Source organism: Zingiber officinale, chromosome 6B, assembly GCF_018446385.1.
Source record: "Zingiber officinale cultivar Zhangliang chromosome 6B, Zo_v1.1, whole genome shotgun sequence".
Taxonomy (NCBI): domain Eukaryota; kingdom Viridiplantae; phylum Streptophyta; class Magnoliopsida; order Zingiberales; family Zingiberaceae; genus Zingiber; species Zingiber officinale.
In genome coordinates this window covers 116,794,404-116,811,812 of record NC_055996.1, presented here as the reverse complement: position 1 = coordinate 116,811,812, position 17,409 = coordinate 116,794,404, and positions in this window count along the sequence as shown.

Here is a 17,409-nt window from a genome sequence, read left to right as displayed (position 1 = left end):
TAAGCAATATAAGTTTCCATTTATAGATTTGACTCCATGGGAGTCAAAAAGGTCTAAATGTAGAAGTTCTAAGATTGAGGTAGTTTGTGGTTGATTTGTTTGTTTGTGGGTTGATTTAGTTTGTTTGCCTTGTTGACAAGCATTACATATGGTTGAATCTAAGTTAGGTAACTTTGGTAATCCTTTTACAAGTCCATTTAGTTTACTTATATTTCTAAAGTTGGTGTGAGACATCCTCCTATGCCATAACCAAGTTTCTTCTTTTTGTGTTAAATAACACTTAATGGAAGAAATGGTTTAAGTTGATGACATAGATGTTGTCTTTTCTAAAACCTTTTAGGCTTATGGTAGGATTATCTAGATGTTTGATTGAGCATTCTGTAGATAGAAATTTGACCTTATACCTAGTATTACACAATTGACTTATACTTAGAAGATTATATTTAAAGTTTTCAACAAGTAAGACATTTGTAATTATGAAGTCTAATTTTAATTCAATATTACCTATACCAATTACCTTGAGTTTGCCATTGTTTCCAAAGGCAACTGTTCCTAGGCTTTTGTAAGTGAGTTGAGTGAACTTGGTGTGATCTCCAGTCATATGTTTGGAGCAACCACTGTCCAAAATCCACTTGGTTTCCTATAGTAAGTAGGATTTAAAGTTAGTCTTTTGAGCATGTATTAATTTAAGTTTAAAATTAAGATTTTGAAATTAATTTTTAAGTTAAACTTTTGAAATTAATTTTTAAGTTAAAATTAAAAATTTTGAAATTAATTTTTAAAGTTAAAATTAAAAATTTTGAAATTAATTTTTAAGTTTAAAATTAAAAATTTGAAATTAATTTTTAAAGTTAAAATTAAAATTTTGAAATTAATTTTTAAGTTAAAATTTTGAAATTAATTTTTAAGTTAAAATTTTGAAATTAATTTTTAAGTTTTAAAATTAAAAATTTTGAAATTAATTTTTAAAGTTAAAATTAAAATTTTGAGATTAATTTTTAAGTTAAAATTAAAAATTTTGAAATTAATTTTTAAGGTTAAAATTAAAATTTTGAAATTAAGTTTTTAAATTAACAAATTTGAAATTAATTTTTAAGCCTTATTCATCTCACCCGAACTATATTATCAATCAGGGAATCCTATAATTTTGTGAGATGAAATTGGTTTGATTACAGACTTTTGGTATAACTTGTGTTAGATTCAGACTTAGCTTTGGTTTCCACAAATAGGCATTCTTCGGATAAACTTCTAAGCTTGGTGAGTCACAAGGACATCATTAGAAGTAACCAACCTTTCGAGGTTTTCCGAATAGTCCTATCCACGGAACTTAGTACTAAATCTTGGTCTAACTGGTTATGATTCGTTTAAGGGTAGCTTCGGTCAGTTCCACTTGGCCAAATGCACCAGATCGAAACCATATCTTTCTAGACATGCGATGCCCAAGTTTCCCTAACGTACTATCATCCAAAAATTTCACCAATACCATGATTCAAGTTAAACTTGGTCTCTAATTCTAATTGCCCTGCCGGGTTTGTTAGTTTTGGGTTACCCTGTCGGGTAAGTTAGTTTTGGAGGTGCCAGCTATTCTGGAGCCTCCCCCTGAATTATTGGCCATTAATTTAAGTTTTAATTTTAGGCTTGTGTCGATTCTTTTTATAGTTATAGTTAACTTGGTGATAATTTTGTTGTTTCTTAAACTGTTTAGATTTTGAATTTGATTTAGGTTTGTGTTTTGGATTTTGGTTTGGTTTATTTAATTTTATATAATGTATTTTTTCTTTAGGTATATAATATTGATTAAGTCCTACTTGCGTGGTCAGACACGCTTTCGGAACCCAAGCTAAATTGGTTGACTTGTATTGGGTTATTAATGATTTGAAGGTTTTATTTGAATTCGACTTATATCCTAGTCCGGTTTTATTATAACATGCTTTTTGATTATTTAGGATTAAGTCTAGATTTTTTGATCTTGTTGTAAATTTTTCTAGCATTTCTTTTAAATCTTTAACATCATTTTTTAACGATAGATTTTCCTCTTCAAGTGTTAGATCTTGAGTTGGATTCGAATTTTTTAATTGTTCCTTGAGGTTTTGATTTTCCTCAAGAAGTGATTTGTTTTCATTTTCTAATTTAGTTAATTTACTATTTAAACAGGAAATAATTCTAAAAATTTTTTTGTTTAAATTAAAGTATACCTCATTCGGGCCTTCGGAAACGAGTACGGACTCGTGGCTTGTTTCGGGTTCAGACCCGTCTTCATCTTCCGACTCGTTTTCTGTTTCGGCTTCGCGGGCCATCAGTGCGAGGTGGCTCTGATGTTTCTGCTCTTCTTCCTCCGATTCGTTCGAGGAGTCGTCCCACGTTGCTTTGAGGGCCTTCTTTTGGTTGGCTTTGGTTTGTCGAACTTTAGTTTTGGACATTCGTTCTTGTAATGTCCCTTCTTGTTGCATCTGAAGCAAGTCACATTCTTTGGTTCGGTAGTGGAGTTGATCTTTTGCAAGTCATTTCTACTGAATTTCTTCTTTCTCCCGGTAAACATTTTTCTTACCAAGTTCACCAGGTGTTCTTCATCTTCTGAGTCTTGGTCAGACTCACCTTCAAATTCAGGCTTAGTTCTTGACTTTTCTTTGGAAGAACCTGCAAAAAGAGCAACACCTTTCTCAGTTCTGGCGTTAGTTTGTTCGTGTAGCTCAAGTTCACAAAATAATTCGTCTAATTTTAATTTTGAAAGATTCTTCAAAATCTTGTAGGCATCCACGATGAATGCCCATAATGTATTTCAAGAAAACGTGTTCAGGGCGTACCTTATTAAATCACGGTTCTCCATTTGGTGTCCAATAGTGTGAAACCCGTTCAGGATGTCTTTGATCCTCTCGTGAAGTTGACTTGCAGATTCTCCTTCCTGCATTTTAATATTAAATATTTTATTTAGAAGCGTCTCGTTTTGTTACCTTAGCGTCGCTCGTTCCCTCGTGCAGTTCGATCACTTGTCCCATAGCTCTTTAGCATTTTTGTGTGGACTCACTCGGTTCTTCTCTTGTCAATCCGCACGTCGAGTGTTGATCGCTTTATTTTCCGTTGATGCTTTTTTTTGAGATCTGCTGTCCGGTCTTCGGGATCCACTAGATTCCCGCGTTGTCCATCGGAATTTTGTAAGGTTTCGTAATGCTCATCCACTGGTCGAAGTCTGTTTTGAGGTAGACTTCCATGCGCTTCTTCCAGTAAGGGAAGTCGCCCCCGTTGAAGAGTGGAGGTCGCACTGTGCTGAATCCTTCTTGTTGGGACATTCTGTGCACAGGTAAATAACCAAAAAAAATATCCCAAGACTTGGTCGCGGGAAGAGAAAACTAAAAAAAATCTAGATTCGTGTTGCACTAATTTAAATTGATTAGAGAAATATTAAGTTAACGAAACACCAGTTTTAAAATTAATTATTGAAAAAAACAAAAACAATTCACCCCCTGTCTGATTGGTGGTTGCACCAAATCAGAGCGGTACCTGCTCTGATACCACTTGTAGGACCGTTAGATTCGATAGAGGGGGGGGTGAATATCGATTCGAAAAAACAAGAGATTAAGCGCAGCGGAAAAGTAAAATAGACACAATGGTTTTACTTCGTTCGGAGCCTGTGACGACTCCTACTCGAAGGCCCGTGGTCCTTGACCACTTTCGTTGGGCAATCACTAGCAATTCGGAATAATAATTACAAAAGAACCGTACAGGGAATGCTAATGAAACTGAAAAACAAATACCGACAAAAGGGAAAAGAACGGAGCGTAGTGTCGGAGCTTTGTTGGCGTCGCACTGAGCGTCGAGCAGCAAGACCAGCAGTAGAAGAGTTCTCAGCTTGATTGATTTCTGAAGCTCCTGCCTGGGGCTTCTTTTATATGCTATTCCGGGCGCCTGGATTCCTTCCGGGCGCCTGGAGTGTGACGTAACTGCTCAAACCAAGATGCTCCACGTGGCGACGACTTGGCTGGATAAAATTCGCCTTCCGGGCGCCCGGACCTCCGGGCGCCCGGACCACCTTGTTCCAGAAAACTCCCTTTTCCTGCAAAACAAAGTTAGTCCGAGGCAAATGTATATCCTGTAAAACAGATTGTCAGCACAGTTAAGGTTCAACAGATAATTAAAAAGAGTATGACTTAGATTCCGTCTTTCCGAGACCGGAATCTAGTCACGATCTCGACTTAGATATCCGAAATGGATCTAAGCCGGATCGACGCCTAATGTCCCCTTCCCGGGAACGCGTCCTCACAGTCACTCCCTTCCAGTGACTTACCTTGCTTACCTACCAGACGTCCGGTCAGCCCGTCGACCCGTCTGGACTTCTCGCCAAGCGTCCGGTCAGCCTGTCGACCCGCTTAGACTTCTCGCCAGCTATCCGGTCAGCCCGTCGACCTAGCTGGACTTCTCGCCAAGCGTCCGGTCAGCCCGTCGACCCGCTTGGACTTCTCGCCAGCTATCCGGTCAGCCCGTCGACCTAGCTGGACTTTTCCTGCACACTTGATCAAAGTGTCAGACAACAACACAACTAACTTAACCTATTTGTCATTCATCAAAACCTGGGTTAGACCGTTAGTGCTACCCGCACCAACAAAGTGTAGTTGTTCGATTAATTTATATTGTAGATAACATGGTGTGTGGTGTCACACACAGAAGATCATGTTGTCAGTTCTTTATAAATTATAAACAGTTGCTCACGACAAGATGGAAAGGAACAATCCATTGGAATAGTCGTAGTGTAATTAGATATTAGTTTATCTTGACTGATAAATTACACTAGTGCACTCTGAGTGTATTAAGTAGGACCATTTAAGATAAGTTCTTTTTATACTGACTTAATAAAAGAACAAAGATCTTAGTTATTATGGAAGTGCGTACTCTTAATCCTAATATAATAACAAACACATATATTTAGTATTTATTTATTTGACTTATCAAAGGGTGTGATTTAGTTCGATAAATCAATAAGCCCGATAAGTTGGGAAATGATATTACTTATAGTGTGTGTTGTTGATTATAGAAGAAAACTGTGTTATAGTAATCTAGGTTGATAATGTCCCCAAGAGGAGCTCATAAGGATTGTCATGTTAAACCCTGCAGGTGGATTTAGTCCGACATGACGATAAGATTGAGTGGTACTACTCTTGGACTGAGATATTAATTAAAATGAGTTGTCAGTAACTCAATTAATTAGTGGACATCCGACATCTTAAACACAGGGAGACTAACGCACTCATAATAAGAAGGAGCCCAAAATATAATTTGGGATTGGTGCGGTAGTTCAATAATAATTCTTTAGTGGTATGAATTATTATTGATAAAATTAAGTTGAGTGTTCGGGGCGAACACGGGAAGCTTAATTTCATCGGGAGACCAAAACCAATTCCTCCTCTCGATCCCTATCGTAGCCTCTTATTTATAAAGTATTATATCCACCTTTATACCCATCCTAAGGTGGCCGGCCAAGCCTTGCTTGGAGCCCAAGCAAGGGGTCGGCCAAGTTAATCCTTGGATGAACTAAGTGGTGGCCGGTCCTAGCTTGAGTCCAAGCTTAGGTGGCCGACCACATCATATTAAAAGGATTTTTATTTTTAAAATTTTTCTTATGTAGATTCCATGGTTTTAAAAGAGAGTTTAAAATTTAAATCTTTCCTTTTATAGCTTTCTACAAAAGATTAAGAAAAAGTTTGATATCTTTTCTTATTTGTAGATTGAAAGAAAGATTTTAATTTTGAGAAAACTTTCCTTTTTGTAACCATGTTCATGATTTAAAAAGAGAGTTTTAAAATTAAATATTTCCTTTATAAGTTTCTACAAAATATTAAAAAAAGATTAGATATCTTTCCTTATTTGTAAATTGAAAGGAGATTTTAATTTTAGAGAAAACTTTCCTTTTTAGAAATCATCCACATGTTTAAAAGAAAGATTTTAATTTATAAAATTTCCTTTTATAATCCACCATGAAGGGGAAAATTATTAGAGAAATTTTTATTTAAAAATTTCCGGAAACAAATTAGGAAGTTTTAATTTTGAGATTAAAACTTGTCTTGTTGGGAGAGATTGGAAGGTGGTCGGCCATATGATCTAAGAAAAGGATTTGATTTTAATCAAATTAAATTTTCCTTTTCATGACAAAGTAATAAGGAAGTTTTTATTTAAATTTTCCTTATTTGCCAAGACCAAGGATTATAAAAGAGGAGGTAGGGGTACCTTCATGGCTAACGACTCTATTCTATTTCTTCCTCTCTTTTCCTCCTTGGTATGTGGCCGACCCTATTCCCTCCTCTTCTCTTCTTCCTTAGTGGTCGGTTTTCATCTCTCTTGGAGCACTTGTTGGTGGCCGGTTCTAGCTAGGAGAAGAAGGAGAGAAAGGAGGCTTTGTTTCTTGCATCCCTTGGAGCTTGGTGGTGGTGGTCGAACCTCTACATCTCTTGGAGACTTGATGGTGGCCGAAACTTGCTTGGAGAAGAAGGGCTTGGGTGGTTCTCATTTCGGTAGATCGTTGCCCATACAACGCCCGAAATAAGAAGAGGAATACGGTAGAAGATCAAGAGGTCGTTGTATACAAAGAAATGTATAACTAGTAATTATTTTCTGCATCATGCTAGTTTTTATTTTCTTTGTTTGAATTCCAAACACAAGAGGCATATAATTCTAGGTTTCGAATTTGTGATTCGAGTTTATATTTTTTTTTTATTTTTTAAATTTGTGATTCGATTGTTCCTTTTGGTTAAACCTAGGGTTATATAAGGAAATTAAATATTAGATTTCATTGAAAGGCTTTGTCTAGGAAGTGGTGGTTGCTCCCATATCCGAGAAGGCTAGTGCCTCGCCATGTTTAACCTGGAAGCCGATTTCTGAAATTAATATTTAATTGAATTTATAACATAGGTGGATTTGGATCAATAATGTTAAGCATCGTTTGCGATCCAAGTCTAAACCATTAAGAACAGATAAGTTAAATTTGGAATCAATAATGTTAAGTTCCGTTTGCGATTCCGAATTTAATTTCTAAAGAATACAATAGGTTATTAGGATAGGTTCGACACTTGTACAAAATTTTGTACAGTGGAACCGGTACGATCTTCCTAGGACCAACCAACAAGTAGTTCAATAATAACCCTTTAGTGGTATAAGTTATTATTGATGGACTTGGGTTGGGTGTTCGGGCCGAACACAGGAAGCCCAAGCCCATCAGGAGGCCTAAACCAATTCCTCCTCTAGGTCCCTGTTGTAGCCTCTATATAAAGCCTCGCATCCACCCATCCATAAACACAATAAGAAATTTTACATTTGGTGGTGCCGAAACACGTCGCCAAATGTAAATAAAATATGTCGATGAACATTTGGCTACGCCAAAACACGTCGCCAAGACGCGTCGCAAATTGCTCATATGCAAATGTTGATTTGCTATTTGGCGATGTGTTAAGGAACACGTCGCTAAAGGTGTAGGCATTTGGCGACGTTTCCCATATGCGTCGCCAAAGGGTATTAACCATTTGGCAACGTTTACCTTGCATCGCGAAATATATTTCTCAATTCAATTTTTTGAAATTATTATAATCATTTGGTGACGCAAAAATGTGTCGCCAAAGATATTAGACATTTTGTGGCTCACTTCAACCATCATAATTTGTTTATTTATTTATTTATTTATTTTAATTTTTGTGATACTACGAAAGTGTCACCAAATTATGTCATAAACATTTTTTTCTATTAAATATGTATATCAAATAAAATAATTACAAACAATCATATTTAATAGATGTGCAATTTACTATTCACAAGTTAGATATTTTGCAAAAAGTTAAACAACTAGTAAAATAATATCCAAAACACAATTAGTCAAACACTAATTAAAAAATGTTTCAAAATGAAAACTACATAAGCATTACTAAATGCTAATAATGTAACGACCCAATTTTCCTTATTTCGAGTTCCAAATGTCCATAAAAATATTTGGAAATATTTTTAAAATATTCTAGAGATTTTTAGAAATTTTTAGAGTATTTTTACGTAATTTTTGGAGGTCGTTTAGTATGGTTACAAAAGAAAGAAGTTTTGACCAAAAAGATTGTTAAAGGTGAGACTCGAACCCAAGACCTCCGGCCGAACCTGACCCAACCGGACACAGCCAACCAACTGGGCTACGTGTGGTTTGTTAATAAGTCTCTAGCGAGATATATATGAGTTATAGTAAAGAACAAAGTTAGACCTAGGTTATAAAAGGGATAAGTTAAGAGGAGAAGGGATTACCGTGACCTAAATCTCTTCCTCATCCTTTCTCACGCGACGGAGCGGCGCCGTTCTGTGCTTGGGCGAAAACGAAGCCCTAGCTTTGTCTCCGGCGCCGGCGAAGGGCTTTTCCGGCCGGTTTTCATCCGTGCGTGACCACCTCGACGAGGAGAGCTCGGAAATACGAAGAAGCCGCCGAGATACGAAGTTGACCGAAACCCTAGAGCTTTTCTTCTTCCTTTCGGTTGTAAGTCCAAGAACAACAAGGTGAGTTGCTTCTCACCTGCAGTAGGAGTTGCTCCGAGCTTCGATTTTCTTTCCTTGCTTCCGGATTTCACAGTGCCGAGTAGAAATACATGCTAGGGTTTCTTCCTTGCTTCCGAGATTTGTTTTCTTCGTGTTATTTCTGCCGTAGCATTCTATAGCATGCTTAGAGAATTCTATATGAGATTCGCTTACTTCTTTTTAATGTGGCAGTAGCTTACTTTAAGAATTGAATGCATAGAGGTGTTCTGTGAACAACTCTTTGTTCATTCGTTTAAGGATTTTGGTTTAGGTGTTCTTGTGATTAGAACTGCCAAGAGTTTTCAAGGCTTAGAGGTGTTCGGTTTGGGAAATATAGCACTTCCTGTTGGTGCCATTAGTTCCTTGATTATGATATTGGTTCATGCTGTTAGTTTAAATTTATGCTATTACAGAATTGAAGCTCTTTATACCGGGTAGATTAGAGCATCTCTTGCATGGAATTTCTGTTTTGAATTCTTGTTAAACCGGACAGCCCTGATTTCAGCCTATAGTTGTCTTTTAAGCGTGCCTTTGGTTCTTAAATGTGGTACCCATGTAAGTCTAGTTGCTGCCATAAATTCCAGCAAAAAGGGATTCCTTTGCCATGTTTTTACAGCATGATAGAAAGTGTAAAGTTGCATTCTTTTGCCCTATTTTTACAGCATGATTAGTAAGCTCAAGTTGCTTTTCTTGCTCTATTTTTACAGCATGATTAGTAAGCTCAAGTTGCTTTCTTTGCTCTATTTTATAGCATGATTAGTAAGCTTAAAGTTGCTTTCTTGGCTCTAATTTATAGCATGATTAGTAAGCTTAAAGTTACTTTCTTTTGCTCTATTTTACAGCATGTTTAGAAAGTCTAAGTTGCTTTTCTTTGCTCTATTTTTACAGCATGATTAGTAAGCTCAAGTTGCTTTTCTTTGCTCTATTTTTACAGCATGATTAGTAAGCTCAAGTTGCTTTTCTTTGCTCTATTTTTACAGCATGATTAGTAAGCTTAAAGTTGCTTTCTTTGCTCTATTTTATAGCATGATTAGTAAGCTTAAAGTTGCTTTCTTTAGCTCTATTTTATAGCATGATTAGTAAGCTCAAAGTTATTTCCATTTGCTATTTTAACAAGCATGAACAGCCATGTATTCTAATGGAAAAATAAGAATCCTATTAAATACTTTTAGAAGTATTAACAAGTAAAAGGAAGATAAAGAAAAGAAAGGGAAAAGGCTAAGGCCTTAAGTAAAATCCTGAATTCAAGACTTTAGGGATTTTGGCACACAAGGTGCTTATTAAATGCCAAGGCATTTTATTATAAGAAGTATTTAAAGATAAAAAGTATTTTACTTTTAAATGGCATGTACCCGGACACAAGATCCAAGGGATGGGCTCCAAGTTGCCCCTAGGCACATGGCCTAGAAGGGATGGGCTCCAAGTTGCCCCTAGGCACATGGCCTAGAAGTATCTTAGTAGTTTCGGGATTAGCTACCTCGATTCTTACTAAGAATGCGCGCAAAGTGGTACAATGCCGGGCCCAAGAGAAGTTGATTATTATTTTAAAGTATTAAAGTATAAGTTTTGAAACAAATGAAACAAGCTTCAAATATGTTTAGAATTAGAAAGTTTAGTTTCTTGTTATTTGAAGCATGCAGTAGTAGTTTATTTGTTTCTTGCTATTAGATTATTCAGCATGTTTAGCTTTATTTGCTTTCAGCATGCAGTTATAGTTTTATTGGATTATGAGCATGATTAGCTATACATGTTTAGTATTTCAGTTAGTATGATTCCTTTGCTATGTATGAGCATGATTAGCTATACATGTTTAGTATTTCAGTTAGTATGATTCCTTTGCTATGTATGAGCATGAGTAGCTTTACATGTTAGCATTCAGTTTTAGCATGTTTTTATTTATATACATGCATATCGAGTTTTTGTGAGTAGATAGCGCTCACTAAGCTTTATGCTTATAGACTGCACTTCCTCCTACTGCAGATAAAGGAAAGGAAAAGATTTAGCAAGGAAGGCGACAAGGTGGTGGTGATGGAGGTGTGTGATGGCTGGACTATGGGGAGATCAAAAGTTTGCTAAGGAATTATCAAGACTTTTCTGTTTAGAGTTCTTTAGTTTCCTTTAAATGTTATTATGAGTTAAGATTGTTATTAAGTTTATTCCGCATTTGTAGTTGGGTTCTACTGTATGGAGTGGTATTGTTGTTTGCTATCGTTAGGATAGTTTCCTCCTTTTATTTGTGATATTATACTGCGTGGTTGTGGAAATATATGTTCCAGCCGCCTGTGGCTGAGTATAGTATGTTTGTATTTTTGATTTGGTCACCGGTACAGGGGAGATTCTGCCGAAATTTTTCGGTAGGGATTCCTCGTGGTCTTTAATTATACCGGTTAAGTAGAGTTAGTAGTTAAGTAACGGTCACTCTTAGAGAGTAGTAGTAGTAGTAAGAAGGGTGGTCGTTACAAATAATATAATGGAGGAGATCATGTGGAAGAACTTGTCGGTGGAGGCTGAAAAGAGAAACCAGGAATGACATGTTGAAGTTGTTGCAATAATGCATCAAATCTTTGTTGTTGCTCACCTATCATCTTTTGTTGCTCACCTATAGTCTGTTTTTGTTCATCGATCATTTGTTGCATAGCCGTAATATTTTCACCATCATCATTATGCTTTTAGCTGATGTTTGTGACCCTAGGACCACCTGCTATAGATAGTTTAGGTAATGGACCTAAACCCTTGATGTAATGAGACCGTGAGCCTAAGACTTGTGTCATGATATCAACATCTTTAGGATGACGCACATTATCGACAGTAGAGATAGAAACTTCACCTTCTAGCTGAGTCGATCGAATTTCCACCATTTCAGCCTAAAAAGGAAATAAAATTTTAGTATGAAAATTAACTAGATATAATGTGAATGCCACCTAAGGCAAATAAAACTAATGAATACCTAAACATTATACAAAGACATTTAAACCAAGGTTAAGACATTTGATACAGCAAATAATCAGAATGACACCTCAAAATCCGAGTCACTCAAAAAATGTTAATGAATAGCACAACCTACCAAAGTTAACACCCAGCACTAAAAAAGAAAAATCAAATAAAGAGCAAAACATATGAATACTGACTTTCTAGGTGAGTAAGATATAGTTATATTCAGATAAGGTAGATAAAGTCCCTCAGGCTCTATGAGAAGAAAATATTGAAACCATTGAGTTGTATACTTGGTGTCCATGGAAAGCCATAAGAATGTTACAACTTACAAGACATGGTAAAGAATAATGTCAACCATAAAGTATGAGATGTGTGCAGTAAAAGATGATTTTGACAAATATAAGATCAATAACTCAATTAAGGAAAACATCAATACATATTTGACACATGCCAAAAAGGTGTAATCAACATTCAATAAAACAATCAAATATATCCATGCCAGCAAAATTGTTGAGAGATATATTCAATCTACCAAACTAGAATCTAGTAAAACTAATTCAATCCATCAAAAACCAAAATCAATTCCAAGACATGAATACACCAAGTGGGAAAAAAATAATTAGTATCCATCGCTCTCCTACAACAAAAATAATAAAATACACTTACATATTTTTGTACAACCCAATCATTCTTCCATTGTCCTCATTTCTGAAACAATTGCTCAAAAGTGTCGATCATGCTTGGAAGCTCTCCCGTCACAAGATCAGCCTTAAAAATAAAAGCATTACTATCATATAAATTTTAAAATAAATATTATTTTTAAATAAAACTTACAGCAGCATGATAGTGTTGGATCAAAGACTTCGATCCATGAGCACCCTCAAGTGGCCTACAAAACCGATTATTCGTATTCTTTTCAGACTGTTCCTGAAAAAATAAAGAATAATATTAGTTTCAGTAATACTAAAATATTTATCAACTAATCTCATTATTACTAACCATTTGATCTTTTTTTCCAAAATAATCACAAAGAAAATTCCAATCATCTTGGCTTACTCCCTTATACAGTTTCCTCTTTGGCACATCCTTATTTTGCAACCCATCGAGCTGCTTCCAGTGCCTCCTCATCTTACACCTTCGTTCTCAAATTGCTCTCATGGTGAGTCTCTCCACCTCTGCCTTCACCAAGCTTGTCTTTGGATATATAAATTTGTTCTTAAAAAAAAAACTCATTAATACTTAGGTTATTATTATTATTATTATATAATTAAAATAGGATAACATAGTTTTCCAAACTTACGTCAAGACGATCAAAAATGAGTTGTTTTTCAACCAAAGCCACATCCTCCCAAGCTGTAACACAAGGAGATATTGTATCTCGAACAATTTGAGCTATTAAGTTATTAAACTATTTTCCAATTTCTCCAACACTACCCCTTGTATACTCTTCAAACTCAACCTCTAATTTATCATTTTTTCGCTTTCTCAATACCTTCTCAAGAACTTTACTACAAGATTGCCCTCTCCATGTTGTTTGTCTGCCTCCATCCTCTCTTGATCCACCATCTCCAGTACTAGAACCACTAGCATTCAAATTAGACATCCTGTAAATAAAAAGAAAAAAAATAATAACATGAATAAATGAATGACATCATAAATCATGGAATAAATGGACAAAACATAAAGAATAGATAAACCAACATTAATATGAATAAATATATTTCTTACTTCTTCTGATGTTGCATCATTAGTCTCATTTTCAATACTATCATCATCATCATCAATTTCAACACCACAATCATCTTCTTCATTATATTCTTCTATTGTGTCATCCTCAAAATCGTCATCATCAACTACAAAGTCACCTATATTGTGCAACAAATGATCGATATTTATAATCTCTGTCAGTTCGATATCATCATGATGGAAGCTGACATTCTCAAACTCGGGTAATTCTACCACCAATTGCAATGATCGTGAATTAATTTCTTGCACTATGTGAGCATCGATACTAGTTGTATCAACATCATTTTCAGCTTCAATATTTGGATAGTCCCACAAATTCCATGGAGTATAAGCTTGAACCAATTTCCACATTGAGCCATTCTTGTTGTCATTCAAGTAATACACTAATTTCGCCTGCGATGCAAGTATAAATAGATCATTCTTGTACCATTCTGCCCCAGTATAGATGCTTGTGAATATATTGTCCACTTGAATTCTTCTTTTCCTAGGATCGGTGTCAAACCATTTGCACTTGAATATTAACACTATGCAATCTTTTAAATAACACAACTCTAAAACTTCTTGAAGAACACCATAAAAGTTTTGCCCTCCTACACTAGATACAAGAATATCGCTATTTTGTGTGGTTCGTCTCACATCTCGTTGTTCCACAAGAAACTTAACGCCATTGATAATAGCACCAGAGTATGAGTACACACTGAAATTGGATCTATTAGCTAAGGCATACAATTCATCTGTGGCTTCACATGACCCCATTGCTTGCATTTCATTAACCTAAAAAATGTTTAGAGAAGTACGATGCAAAGATTTAATTTGATTTGAAATTATTCAATTCAAATGCAACCTATTTTTATTTAGGATTGAACAATTTATTATATTGACTTGAATATGTTTTTTTACTTACCTTATCCCTGAACCACATTGGAAATTCAATTTCTTGTTGTTGTTCCATATTCCGCACTCCCCTAGCTAATAGACCATTTCGATGCTCCTTACATTTTAAAATATTATTATTAGCTACATGATATTTAAAATAATATTATTAGCAAATAATATGAATTTAGGTAAATGAAATAATTGAACGAGTTATAGATGACTTACTCAAGGTACTTTTCAACTTCTTGACAATTATTTAGCACATACCACTCTGCCTTACTCGTAAAGAAGGTTCAAGAACATTAATGTCACGCCCCAGGTAGTCCCTGTCCGAAGAAATTTCGGCAGCATCTCCCTTGTACGGGTGACAATATGAATCTCAGTATACATATATCTATACCTCGGCCACACTCGGCCGGAACAATACAATACAAATAAGAAACAACCACGCAGTTTATATCAATATTCCACACAGCTCAACATATAATCAATCCACGCAGTTTAATAGGGAAGAACGATATAAAACCAACGAAGATATACGTACACATCCTACTCCACTACAACGAAGAAAACAAATCCACGAAGTAGTGTGAAAATCTGCAGCGGAAAACAAAAGCAGCAAACCCAAAGGTTCGACATAAAGTCCACAATACAAACCCACAATACAAGTATACGTATAAAAGCGAATACAGAAAACGATATCTAGAAATCCTCACGACCAGGGGCTAGCGACTGGAATCTCTCCTGACGGCCTCAACCTGAAAAATAGTAACAACGGGGTGAGTTCAAGAACTCAGCAGGTAAACCAATAGACATGTACAGCAATATATATATCCACCAAGAATAACATCTATGGACACTAAACCATAGAGCCTACAATACAGTCTCCTAACAATACAACAACAAGTCTCCTAACAAGATAATGATATGCATAGCTGAAATAAACTGTAATAACCAAGAATAGGCATAAAGTACAGTCTATAGCAAGAATAATAAGAAATGCATAATCGAAATAAATCAGATTCACTGCAAGGTTGGGCAATCGATCACAACATACGAGATAAAAATAGTCGAGCAAAAGCATGTATCCGATGCATGTCAATCATATGCAATCACCAAATGCATCAATCATAACGAATGCAATCCGTGCATATTATGCAATATGACATGGTCACCCCTGTCAACCAGTCACCATCTCACACACAATGGTGAGACCGAGTGGGTAGGGTCACTGCACTCTGCCATCACTGCCCCTGAAGAGTGACCGAGTGGACGGGATGCTGTCGGAGTACACCTATCCTCATACCTCAAACATAGTGAGGGAGCGCAATGCTCTCAACTCCCGGTACGCGATGACGGGGAGGGATCCCTGTCTGCTACCACGCTGCAGTCACACTACCCATGAGCGGACCAGCGGAGCACTACAGAGCTACTGCCATACACACCCTACTGTGCTGTGCCACTACCCATGCAGTGAACACGTTGTGTGCAGGCCTATGTAGCCGGCCGACGAGCTCAACAATAATGGAGTCGTCAATCGCCCAGCATGCAATCATGCGATATGGTGCATGCGGCTACAATATGACATACCTGAACAAAGCCTCCTCCATATATGTGCGTGTCAAAAAGGTAAACACATATAACTATAAACATGATATAAACAGCATAAATCCAAAGACATCACATATACAATGATGTAAGTATCATGAATCCAAGAGCATGTATCACACATGTAAAGCAACTAATCCAGTAGAGTAGAGCACTATAGATATGCACCTCTATGAACATATATACACATGGCAAGAGATAAAATATCCAATCCTGAAGTAAAGCAACTAGCAGATGAAGTATGTGATAGGTATCAACTAACCCTAAATCCAGGGGAAGTGTTGAACTACCAATCACTAGTAACCGTCTACAAGTATCGAATAACCTATAACCAGGGAAGTGCTAAATCTACCAATCACTAGCAAGTATATATAAACTGCACATATCAAAAGACACTATCAAGAGATAAGTCAAAGGGTACCCGCCTCGAATAGAAGGTACAATCCGGTCCTAATCCAATATCGAGATGCTCGTCTCGAATCAGAGTCCTATGTAAATACATTTACTTTTATTTAGCTAGAATACTAACAAATAGCTAAATAAATCTTAAATAAAAATTTAGGAACAAACCCTAAACCATATCCCACAACCTTTCTAACGGTTAACTAGGGATAGTTTCCTAATCCCTAATCAACCACTAGATTAGCAAATCAAACCTAAATCCATATAACCTAATTAATCTACACAACCTAATGATAATTAATTATCAATAGGTATCAAGATCATACCTAATCATCTAACACATAATCTATAACATGTTCCAACCAAAATTCATTTCAAACCTAACCCTAAATCAACACTACACATGTATCAAAATCCCTACACATACCTCAATTCCCAGCTGAACTAGGTGCTGTATCAAGTACACTGAGGTATGGATGACTGCCGATCCAAACTGAGCTGGCTGGATGAGGTGTCTGCCGAAGCCAAAGACACCACAGCAAGAACCAAAACAGATCTCCACCTTGCTGGATCAGAAAACCCACAGCAACCTCTGCTGGAGTTCTTTCCCAATTCACCCGAGACCTCAATCAGCAGCGACACAGAGGGAATCCAAGATCACCTTCACAGAACCTCCCCTCCCTATATCGGATCAAGATGAGGAAATCACAATTCAACACAAAACATGACTCAATCAATCGAAATCCGAAGACACCTTACCTTCAATCGGTTGTCTCCAGAAAACGTCGCCCAATCCGATCCGTGAAACAACGTACCAAGGATTCTTCTATTCCCAAATCGACACGAACGAAGGTTGGATCCAAGATCGGACCTAGGATTGCCGACCATTAGAGAGAGAGCAGAATCGAGGAAGAAACCCAAAGCTAGGCACAATTCCGAGAAATAGAAGGGTAAGGTTCGGATACATACCCTTGAAACCCTAATTAACTCTTCACGTCGGCGATCAAATGGATCTCGCGTCGATCGGAGAAGGAAGAGCCAATCGAATCAGAAAGAAGGTTCGCGGCAGACCTGATGACAGGATATCAGGAGGATTCGCCTCCTTGTTTTACCTCTGGCGAGGCTCCGGCGACGAGCTCCTCCGGCGAAGATGGCAATCGTCGCAGATCTGTCCGCGACAGGGAGAGAGAGCGCGTGAGCAGAGGGAAGATCGGGGAAGGAGAATCGACGTTTTAGGGTTGGGAAAAGAATTAAATAAAGGAAATGGATATATATATTAAACATTTTCTCACTTAAACGGGTATCCCAAACAGGCTT